A 12,678-nucleotide genomic window follows, 5' to 3' on the forward strand; every position below is an offset into this window, starting at 1 on the left:
GGATAAGTTTTAGTTTCTAAGACATTAATATCGTATCTCTGAACAGTTGAACTTTGTGTGAAAATTTAAGTGGACCAGTATACTGACAATCTAGGTAAATTGTTTAGAACTTAAAATGAAATGAAGCTTAACGGTGTTGGTGATTTGTCTCATAAGCTGATATAATCCTCTTACACAAACTCACAAAAATAATGTTTGTAAATATTTCTTTACTGCATTTTATTTCTCTTATGTCAAAAATTCAAAAAGATTTTGAGTGTGTTTTAGCATAAATTTTTGAAAAATCCAAAAAGATTTTCGACAACTGGTATTGAAAAGTTGAGGTTCAAAATTTCGAGTGCTAAACATGAATGAACAAATGGTTTGGGAGAGTGTGTTGGTTTTTGAAAATACAAAAATGATATATATTTCCAAGTGGTTCTTCAAATTGTAAAATCATTCTGTGATTGTATAATTTCTGCGAATTATTCATTAGATATTTTCATATTATCATCGGGAGATTTATTTTTGGGTAGAGGATGTGCAGGTTTCAAAGAGATAGAGATCCAGGTTCCGATACCTGAAGAATTTGAGAGTTCAACAAGCCAGACTGCGATCCCAGCTTTTCGAAAGGGGGAGTCTGAAGACATCCGAGTAGAGATTGTTTGTGAGGAGTTGGTGTTGATGAAAAGAGAAGAGTAAGAGTTGAGGATGCTTGCACTGTGAGAAAGACTGAAGTCGTTGAAGACTCGACACTTAAGACTCGTCAACATCTGAGGGGGAGTCTGTTGGTGCAGTCATCTGTCGACTACGTCTTAATATCGAGTCTTGATCTCGTTGCGGATCCGATCGGGTATGACATCACGAGTGACATCACCAAGGTGACATCACAAGTGATGTCATGATAAAAATACAATTGCCGTTTACATTATCTAACAACAAAGGTCAAATTCATGAGTTGATTGTGATTGGACCTAATAAGGGTCCAATGATGTGCTTCAATTCATAGGTCCAATAAGAAGGGTTCACAAGAAGACAAAAGCTTCAAGATCATGTGGAGAATCGCTTATATGAACATGTTGAACCGCTTTTTAGGCAATATGGACGGATCGCTTATACGGCAAGTTGATAGATCGCTTTTATGACTTTGTGTGGATCGCTTTTGTGGCATGTCACTACGAGCGGTCCTAGACTAGTATATATAGGCTTGATGTTCATTTCATTTGTAACAGTTTTCAGATCTGGTACCGAGGTATTGCCGGTTTTCCTTGTGAATGAAAACAGTGTAAAATCAATCTACAAGAGGTTTAAAGTGTGATACAAGCTGTGTACGCATCCGTTTCCTTGTTTCCGCCTCTGAAACGGAGTTGAGCTCTTCCGAACGACTCGTTTAGGTCGAAATTCGATCCTACATGGATGATGGTGATGGATGTGGGTTCTAGTGGTGGTGGAGTGTGGGTGAAGTGGGAGAGAGGTGGTTTGCCAAGGGATGCCTTTGAAGTGAACCAAGCACCCCTATTTATAGCCTGCACAGAAGCCCGGACACAGCCCCGTGGCCATCCTTTTTAGCTTTCTTCATTAACTGCAATTTGTCTGCATGAGCTCCACACGCCCCCGTGTTCGCTGGGCACGACCCCGTGTGCAGAAGCGTATCGGTACTATCAAGATTTGCAAGACTCTGTGAATCTTAGCGTTGACCACGGCCCATGTTGAGCTGGGCACGCCCCCGTGTTGGGAATAGAAGCTTCTATAGCTTTGTCCTTTCTGCAGACAACTGGTCACGCCCCCTTGTTCGCTGGGCACGGGGCCATGGTCAGCCTTCTGTTCTCTTGTTTTTTCTTGGGAAGATGCTGTCGACGGGTCGGGCATGCCACGTTTATTCATTTTCTTGCATTGATGTTAGATTTTGCTGCATATTTGCTCCTTTTGTTCATTTATGCTCATTTACGCCTCAATTGATGTAATTTATATGTTGCATTTTACACACATCAAATACCCCCACACTTGAATCTTTGCTTGTCCTTAAGCGAAACTATTTATAATGTGGCTTACACTCCCAAATGGAATGGGTAGAAGAGAAGTTTTGGGCTTGTCTTGAGTGTCGAGAATCCAAGATCTTTATTAGGTTTTATTTTTATGCTATTTACAATCCTATTCGTTATGATTTATTTTGAACGTTTTATAATAGAAATTACTTATTATGGCATAACATGCCTCTATAAAATTCCATTTATATACAAGTTCACATACCTTACAGGAGATCACTCAACACTCGGCCGAAGATCTATTTTTGTGAAACACTCAAGACCGGCATGGAACTTATTTCTACCATATGCTTGCCAAGCAATCAATCCCCCTCCTTTTTAACTATAAACCTTTGTAAATATCAAGACGACTTGGGGAAGGGTTAGGCTTGGGTTAAAGGTAGGTGGTTTTGGGTTAGTGGTTAGTAATAAGGGCGAAAAGCGTAAAAAGCGTCGGTCGTCGTAAAACTTTTTGTTTTTGTGACTTCTATTCAAACGAAGCATTTTCAAACAAAGTCTCTTTGAGGAACTTGTTTGTTTATTGCTAGACTTCTTCTTCCTCTTCTTTTTTTTTTAAGCAATGTCACATGAAAACCGAGCTTTTTACTAAAATAAAGGGTTTAAAAATAAAAAGGGTTTTGGTGGGTAAGGGGTGTTTATTTTGTGAGTTTAGAAATGAAAAAGTTTAGGCTCAAAGGGGTTAACTAGGGGGATTTTGGGTAGGTGATAAAAAAATAAAAAATAATGGTGTTGAAAAGAAAAAGGGTTAGTCCTAATGCCTCCATCATTTACTTACTTGGGTTTAAGTTGGTAAGTACCGGGAATGTATCGTCATGGCAAGTTCTAGAGTCGTAAGAAACCAAGCGGCTATTCACAGAAGAAACGAAAGATGAACATTTAATTTAAAGATGTATGCTTATATGCTCAATATAAGCTCAAAACTCACTTTTTGTGGGAATAGGTTTATAATGTGATCAAGTATATATAATCAAATTTTAACTAGATTTGTCATGCCGTTTCATAATTTTCTTATGTCGGTTCTTTTTATCACGATGCTATCGGTTGTAAATTTGAAAAAATATAACCTTTTTAAAAATTGTTATTCCCAAATTAAATCAAGACAAGTAAAAAAATGAAAAGTTTTTGAAAAAAAATTGGGGTGATTAGCGGTTCCAATAGAGTTTTGTGTAAGGCTTGTTATTAGGACTTGCAAAATTCAAGTTTTAGCATCCCCGCCCCCCACACTTAAACTTAAATTACACATTGTCCTCAATGTGTCCCAAAAATAAGTTTTTAGGTTGACTGAATGTGTAAAAAGGTGTTAAAAACTAAATTTTATGTTACTGGGCGTCTGGAGGCTCTGTTTTTGTGCATGGGGTGTGGGTTCAAGTTTCCCTTAGTAACCTCCACCATTACGAGTGTGTTTTATCCATTACAACATCATCAAACACCAAAAAAAAAACATCATTCATTTAAAGAGTGAATTACATAAGATCCTAGAAACTTAAAAATAAACCTAGAAATGAAAATCTAAAAGTTCCTAAGATAGATAGGTCAAGTAATGCAGAAAATCATTCTAAGGAGTTCTACCCTTATTGTATGAATATCAAAAACCCGGAAATAGCTTCTCGGTATTTAAAGGCGTTGTAGAACTTGTAACCGAGGGATGTCCCTGTCACACCCCGACCGCGTATAACATGCAACCGCGGCGGAAAACGTCGGGGAGTGTTGTGGACAGAATTAAATTGTTTCATAACCATGGCGTACAAGTTGTATTTTATTTATAAACAAAGGTGTTACATTGTCTTGGAAAGAGAGTACGGAAATCAAAACATAATTAAGCTAGTTCAAACTTCATTTTTAGGCTCTAAGGCACAGGTCCGCCCTAGAATCATGATCATCGTCCTATGGAATAGCTCCTGGAAACACATGTGAAAGTAGGTACGTCAGCATAAAAATGCCTGTGAGATACATAGTTTTTGTGAAAATGGGATTCATGACTTGAGCTTAAAGAAATGTTTAATAACAGTCAGTCATGAACCTTGTAGTTTGTTTTGCTTTGTAAACCATTTGAAAAACGATAACATCAAACGATATGTATAGATAAGTGCAAGGTTAAACGAATAACCAAGTAAAATGAGTTGAATAAGATAAGTTGTTTGTGAAAATAATGTCTTGTGAAGAAAATGTTATTTATGTAAAATGTAATGTGTCTAAACTGAAATGACTTAGATAACGCCACGATATGTAATATTATACAAACATTTATATATAGGAAGTACCAGCGGCGTATCCACCATGTTTGTATCATATTACATACGCCACGTTACTTAAATCATTTACCCAAACCAATCCACCATGTAAATTGTTCATGTGTAAACCAAATGTCAAGTGTTATTGTAAACCATGTCAAATGTTTATGTTCAAATGTAAACCACCAAATGTATATGTCAATGTCGACGTGTTTATGTTCAATGTAAATCATGTAATGTGTAATCCCAAAATGTATCATGTATGGTAAGCGAAATGTATCAACTTAAACCATATGCACAAAACAAGTCGTTGAAGTAAAACGTGGTTTAAATCAGCGTTATGTTCTGCGGGAAATGCATGCTCTATTGATATTAACATTTATGTGGTATTGTAAATTATGCATACATCCAAGCCTTGAGACTGCGGCGATAAACCCTTAAACAAATTAAAGGTTTATCTAAGTTATGTATATCGAATTCGGTCATTCCTTCCAGTCCTATCAAACCCAGGACTTCAGAAACGGGAGTTGTCAATTCCTATGGTACCACTACCTACTAACGAACGGCGTAGCTAATGTTAATGAATGTATTGTCCCATGTTAAACAAACCAAATGTCATAACAAAATGAAGGCATGTGATGTAAACAATTGTACTAAGTATGCTAAGTAAACATACGAAGCAGAAATGTTCATGTAAATCAATGTGCCCACATGCTGAGTAAACATATGCAGCAGAAAATGTTCATGTAAATCAATGTGCCCATATGCTGAGTAAACATATGCAGCAGAAATGTTCATGTAAATCAATGTGCCCATATGCTGAGTAAACATATGCAGCAGTAATGTTCATGTAAATCAATGCACTAAGTACGCACACAATGGGCATACATAGCATAAAATGTAATAAAATCGTGTACTATAATGTACTAACAACATAGCAGGCATATGATGTGAAAACATGGAAAGCATGAATGTAACAGATAGGCACATGTGTTTCACCCCAAAACAGTTTGGAAAACAGCAAAAGAGGGGTTCAATGTACTCACCTGAGATTGCTTTGGAGTTCTTGTATAATAACCAGATAATGCTAAAGATCACGGGATATCAAACGGCACCTAATAGGTAGCTATGTTAATATACCGGACCAAATCGGAAGGATCGGACAGTACGCGGGTTCGAAAACCAAACAAGTATGGAGACTCGTGTAATATGGTTTAACAAAGCCTACATACTAAAATGAAACTTAACCTAAGTGCTTACGGTCCATCACGACCTGTTTAGGTAGCTTACGCTACCCTAACGCGTCGTTCGCGTAGAACGCGTTCGGAACGCCTAACATCGTGACCACAAGGTATAACCTCGGAAGGTTATAGCTATGGTCACCTAATGTGTTTGGTTGGATCCTAAAGATCGACCAAATGGGTCGGGTTCGAAAGTATAAGCGATGGTTTAGATCGCTTACCTTACGACCCTATATAAGCACTATACTAAACGTGACGAGCTAAGCATGTTAGAACATGTTTAACTAAGTTTAGAAAACAGGTTTGACATCAAAACAAACGGCTTTGATGCCCACGAGTAGTTTGGTTACAAAATATGCAAGAATGCACATTTTGGCCGAAACTACGACTCGTCACTGAGCCTAGATAACGTGGTGATCAGTAGGTATGGTCACTATGGACCATAACCATCGTGATCATGCTCACGTTATGAAGTTCCATGAACTTCACATCGACCAAAAGCTGGTCAGTGCAGAAAGTCAATAAAACGTTGACTTTCGGACTCGAAAAGCGAATAAAAGAGCGAAAGAAGACTTACGGAGGGTCCCCGAGTGCAAATCAAGATCAAACAGCTCAGGTATGAAACAATGGTTTCAACTTAGAGCTTTAGGATCTGATTTTGTGATTTTTACACTAAAGGGGGGGGTATTTATAGGAAAAGTGGAACCGTTAGGATCGTTTTATCGAATATCATGCCTTGATCTCGTGCGTACATGTGTCCAGTGGTTAAATTCAGTGAACTTGACTCTTGGCTCTTCATTGGGTGAAAAGGCATCGCCCCTTGATCGAACGAAAGGCCAGATTCTGCATTAAATGCGAAATCTTTCTGTCAGACATCCCCACGCGGCCCGCCTAAACATTTAGGCAAAACTCACGCGGGCCGCCTGGCCCTCTCTGATCTGCACCACTTGCAGAATTTACACATTTGGTCCCTGTTGCATGTTTAAGCTATTTCCAGCCCTTCTAAGACCTGTAAAGCCATCTTTAAGGCCCCAAAATGATGCCTAAACATTGTGGACATGAAACATGCCCAAAAATATGTCGGATGTCGGTTTGTTTGGCCATACGATCGCGATGTTCGCTTAATTACGACGGAATGCGCATAAGCGTGAAAGACGATCCAAATGACGCGACGAATGGATTTTTCACATGCCAAACATTAAGGCATAATATAAGGATGCTTACATAAATTTTTGGATGTCCGGATGTATTCAGAACGTAAGTTATGCGCGAAAGTGCAAACTTATGCACTTTTTGACACTTTTAGTCCCTGAATGATCCAAAAGTTTGTTTTAGCATACCATACCTCTCAAAGCCTATTTCTAAGCTATGTAAAGGATATTTATGGTATGTTTAACTTATGGACATGTTCCGGAATGTTCGTTACAGTTCAAATTGGCATGCTTTCGCAGTTTGTCAAGTTTAGTCCCTGTAAGCGAATTAACTTGTTTTTGCTATACCAAAGCCTTCAAAACTTATTTCTAAGTTATGTAAAGGTTATTTAAGGTATGTTGAGTATATGTTGATGTTCCGGAGTATTTGTCGCATTAAACTGAGTACGTTTACGCACCAGTTTGCGTATAATGCTCCAGAAAGCGATGTAGAGTTTGAAATTGAACGAAAGTCAAAACATGAAAAATGTAAAACACAATCTAACAATCATTGGGATAAAATAACATTGTCTTATTGATAATTGAACTGTTCATGATGATTACAAGCACAAATGTTACAGTCTCCCCTACTTGTGGAAATTTCGTCCCGAAATTTATTTAGAGGAAACTGATTGAAAAAGATGCGGATATTTTGCCTTCATTTGATCCTCACGTTCCCAAGTAAACTCGGGTCCACGCTTAGATTCCCAACGAACCTTGACCAAAGGAATGCGCTTGCGTTTAAGCCACTTGACTTCACGTTCCATGATTTCTACCGGTTTCTCAACAAACTTCAGTGTTTTATCAACACGAATTTCGTCAAGCGGTATGTGGAGGTTTTCATCAGCTAAACACCTCTTGAGATTGGACACGTGAAAGGTTGGATGAACATTTCCAAGTTCAGGAGGTAACTCAAGTCTGTAGGCTACCTTACCGATTCTTTCGACGATCTTGAATGGTCCAACATATCTAGGTGCAAGTTTTCCTTTCTTTCCGAATCTGATCACACCTTTCCAAGGTGAGACCTTAAGTAATACACGATCACCGACTTGAAAATCCAAGGGCTTGCGTTTTAAGTCCGCGTAATTCTTCTGACGGCTTCTAGCTGCCTGAAGGTTATCACGTACTTTCTTTACCTTTTCTGTTATCTCTAAAATGAGGGCAGGTCCAGTAAGCTGAGCCTCGCCAATCTCATTCCAGCAGACTGGTGAACGACATTTTCGACCATAGAGAGCCTCGAAAGGAGCCATGTTGATGCTGGAGTGATAACTGTTGTTGTAGGAGAATTCAATCAACGGAAGATGTGAATCCCAACTACCACCAAAATCTATCACACAAGCTCTAAGCATATCCTCCAGTGTCTGGATTGTTCTTTCAGATTGACCATCCGTTTGCGGATGATAAGCTGTGCTCAGATTAAGTTGAGACCCCATAGCAGATTGCATGGTTCTCCAAAAATGAGAAGTGAAACGAGCATCCCTGTCAGAAATGATGTTCAAGGGAACACCATGTCGTGCTACAATTTCATCCACGTAGATTTGAGCAAGTTTGTCAGCCGAAAAATCCTCACGGATTGGCAAGAAATGCGCTGACTTTGTAAGACGATCAACGACTACCCAGATGGCATCGTGACCTTTCTTTGTGCGCGGGAGTTTGGTAATGAGATCCATAGTAATGTTTTCCCATTTCCAAACTGGGATCTCCGGTTGCTCCAATAAACCAAAAGGACGCTGATGTTCAGCCTTAACCTTAAGACAAGTAAGGCATTTTGATACATATAAGGCAATGTCTTTCTTCATACCAGGCCACCAATACTGAATACGAAGATCCTTATACATCTTATCTGAGCCAGGATGAATGGAATAACGAGACTTATGAGCTTCATCCATAAGCAAGGTACGAAGATCATCTTGGCTTGGGACCCACAAACGGTCCATGAAATAGTACGATCCATTGTCTTTTAATTCAAGAGCAGGTGTTATGTGATAAGGAAATTCCTTATCCATCAAACCTTGTGAAACACAAGCTTGTTGAGCCTGAGATATACGGGCTTGTACATCGGTTTGAATAACAGATTGGACACGTACACAATGAAGCTTAGTACGTTCCTTGCGACTCAATGCATCGGCTACGACATTCGCCTTACCAGGATGGTAGCGAATTTCGCAGTCATAGTCGTTTAGAAGTTCAACCCAACGTCTTTGCCTCATGTTGAGTTCCTTTTGATTGAAGATATGTTGAAGACTTTTGTGGTCAGTGAAAACCACACATTTTGTACCGTACAAATAATGTCTCCATATTTTGAGAGCGAAAACAACTGCACCCAACTCCAGATCATGAGTGGTGTAGTTCTTCTCATGAATCTTTAACTGCCTTGATGCGTATGCTATGACTTTGTTTCTTTGCATCAGGACGCAGCCAAGGCCTAATTTAGATGCGTCGCAATAAACGACGAAATCATCATTGCCCTCAGGCAATGTTAGGACAGGCGCGTCGCAAAGTTTCTGTTTCAAAGTCAGAAACGCTTCGTCTTGTTTGACTCCCCAATCAAATGGCTTGTTCTTCTGAGTTAGAGCGGTTAGAGGAACTGCAATCTTTGAGAAATTCTCAATGAAGCGGCGGTAATAACCCGCTAGACCAAGAAAAGAACGAACTTCAGTAGGAGTAGTAGGCGTATCCCAATCCTTAATGGCACTGATCTTGGAGGGATCCACATGAATACCTTGTTCGTTGACAATATGCCCTAAGAATTGAACTTCTTTAAGCCAGAATTCACACTTGGAGAATTTGGCGAAAAGTTGCTCTTTCTTTAGGAGTTCCAGAGTAAGACGAAGATGTTGCTCATGTTCAGCTTGCGTCTTAGAATATATCAAAATGTCATCAATAAAAACGATGATGAACTTATCTAAGTAAGGTTTGCAGACCCTATTCATTAAGTCCATGAAAACAGCAGGAGCATTAGTCAAACCGAATGGCATGACTGTGAACTCATAATGTCCATAACGAGTACGGAACGCTGTCTTTGGAATATCTTCTTCATGTACCCGAAGCTGATGATATCCAGATCGTAGATCGATCTTTGAAAAATAAGAAGCGCCTTGCAATTGATCAAAAAGATCATCAATGCGAGGTAGGGGATATCGATTCTTGATGGTAAGCTTGTTAAGCTCACGATAATCGATACACATCCTAAAAGATCCATCCTTCTTCTTTACAAAAAGAACGGGAGCACCCCAAGGTGAAAAGCTAGGACGGATGAAACCTTTGTCGGAGAGCTCCTGAAGCTGTTTAGACAACTCTTGCATCTCGGACGGTGCAAGACGATATGGAGCTCTGGCAACGGGATTTGCACCAGGTACGAGATCAATACGGAACTCGACTTGGCGTGCTGGAGGTAGACCAGGTAAGTCTTCAGGGAATACTTCGGAATAATCCCGAACAACAGGAATATCTGAAATAGTCTTACCCTTGCCTTTATCTGCTGTAACATGTGCTAGGAAAGCCACATAGTGCTTTCGCAGATACTTCCGTGCTTTAAAACAGGACATGAGTTTGAGACCACCGGCAGGCTTCTCACCATGGACCCGTAGGATCTCACCTGTCGATAGCGGTACACGAACAATCTTCTCAGAACAAACTATCTCTGCGCGATGCTTGGATAACCAATCCATTCCCACTATAACGTCGAAGCTTCCAAGTTGCATTGGCGTGAGGTCAATAGGAAAAATATGGTCGTTAAGGTTTAACTGGCAGTTGCGTAGAACGGAATTAAGAACAATGGGTTCACCACTGGCAACCTCTACTGTCAAAGGTTTACCTAGTTTTGTTCTAGACACGCGAAGCATTGTCTCAAAAGACAATGACACAAAGCTCTTGTCGGCACCCGAATCAAAAAGAACAGATGCTGGCTGATTATTAATAAAGAACGTACCGTTCACCACCTCGTTGTCTGCTTGTGCTTCTTGTGCATTCATGTTAAAGACTCGACCTCGAGCCGGTGCCGGATTCTGGTTTGCATTCTGGTTCTGGTTGACTAGTCTTGGACACCGATTTCTGTAGTGGGTCAGATCCCCACAATTATAACATGCACCTGGTGGGTAGTTTAGTCGTGCAGCCTGACCCTGTTGCTGAGCAACCTGTTGAGCAGGGTTCTGGACTGCGTGATTCTGAACAAACCGACAAACATCGGCAAGATGACCCGACTTCCCACAGTTAGTATAGAAACGGCACTGATATTGTGGCTGGTGGTGACTGTTGCATCGATTGCACAAAGGTGCACTTCCTGAATAGGGTTTCTTGGCTGGAGGCTGTGCGGCTTGGTTGGGAGCTGCCTGGTTAGCTTGGGCAGTGACAGCATAGTTTTGGGAAGCCTTACGCTTCCTTGACCCCCTTGAGGAACCAGAGTCCTTTCCCTTCTTGTTCTGACCTTTCTTACTATCCTCCTTGTCAGCCGACCGCTTCTTGCCCTTGTCACCCTTCCTGTGTAGTTTATTCTTTCGGATCTGCGACTCAGTCAACGTCGCCGATAACTCGATTGCCTGACGGAGTGTGGTAGGGTTGCTACCAGTAAGAATGTCTTGTACTGAGTCAGGTAGGCCGTCGATATACCTTTCGATGGCCTTATCGAGTGGGGTAACCATAGTTGGGCAAAGCAGACTCAACTCCTCAAACCTATCCGTATAAGCCCTGTGCTCGCCACTATCTTGCTTCAAAACATCAAATTCTTTCTCCAACGCTCGCTGTTCATGACGAGGACAAAACTCCTTCATCATAAGGGCTCTCAGTTCAGCCCATGACTGAGCTAGAGCAACTTCTGCACCTTGATCTCTCATAATCCCATTCCACCATGTTAGAGCCCTCTTCTGAAACACGCTTGAAGAAAACTCGACCTTGCGATTATCCGGACACTGCACGTGGCGAAAAGTGTTCTCGATGCTCTCGAACCACTGAAGAAGCCCAGTTGCTCCATCAGAACCACTAAACTTGAGTGGCTTAGCCGAGTTAAAATCCTTGTATTTGCATATACCATTGTTGTTGTTGGCCTGGTTCCATTGAGCAAAGAGATTCGGAAATTGAGCAGCCATCTGCTGCGCAATAATCTCCGCCAGCTCGGCAGTAGCTATCTGGTTGTCGCGTCGAGGAGGCATTCTAGAAGAGAAAAACATGAAATGAAACGAGTGAGATGATTGGATGAAGAGAATGAGATGAAGCAAAATCAACAAAAGCAAAGATGGCGGTTATGCATCGCAAAGCAAATAAGCGACATGAAATGTCTAGTCAAAGTAAATGGGTCAGGATTAGTGTATCGCGAAGACATGCTCGCCTATAAGTGAACACTCACCCCAAGAGTTCCCAGGTAAGAGTGACTGGTCCGATTATGTGGATTTGTACGAACACTCTAGCCTTAGACAGAAAACCCAGGGTACAGGCATTCACTCTTCCAGTTCGCACGGGTTCACACTATTAACCCAAAACTTTGACGGGATTTTTGAAATCCAAAGAGGTTCAAAACCATATAACAGAGGGTTCAAAACCTTATAACAGAGGGTTCAAAACCAAGTAATCAATCATCCTAGAACAGATGATTAATTTTCAAAGCGGATTCGGAACCGAAGTTCCCGTTGTGGTTATCACCTAAGGATAGGTGATGTGCATGTTTTAAACTCTAAACACAAGATAACTTGTGTTAGGGTCCTAGAAAGTTATAGTCTAGGTCAAAGCATTACTAATAACCTAATTCCCTATAACCAATGGCTCTGATACCAACTCTTCTGTCACACCCCGACCGCGTATAACATGCAACCGCGGCGGAAAACGTCGGGGAGTGTTGTGGACAGAATTAAATTGTTTCATAACCATGGCATACAAGTTGTATTTTATTTATAAACAAAGGTGTTACATTGTCTTGGAAAGAGAGTACGGAAATCAAAACATAATTAAGCTAGTTCAAACTTCATTTTTAGGCTCTAAGGCACAGGTCCGCCCTAGAATC

The sequence above is a fragment of the Helianthus annuus genome, chromosome 17, assembly GCF_002127325.2.
Source record: "Helianthus annuus cultivar XRQ/B chromosome 17, HanXRQr2.0-SUNRISE, whole genome shotgun sequence".
NCBI classification, from domain to species: domain Eukaryota; kingdom Viridiplantae; phylum Streptophyta; class Magnoliopsida; order Asterales; family Asteraceae; genus Helianthus; species Helianthus annuus.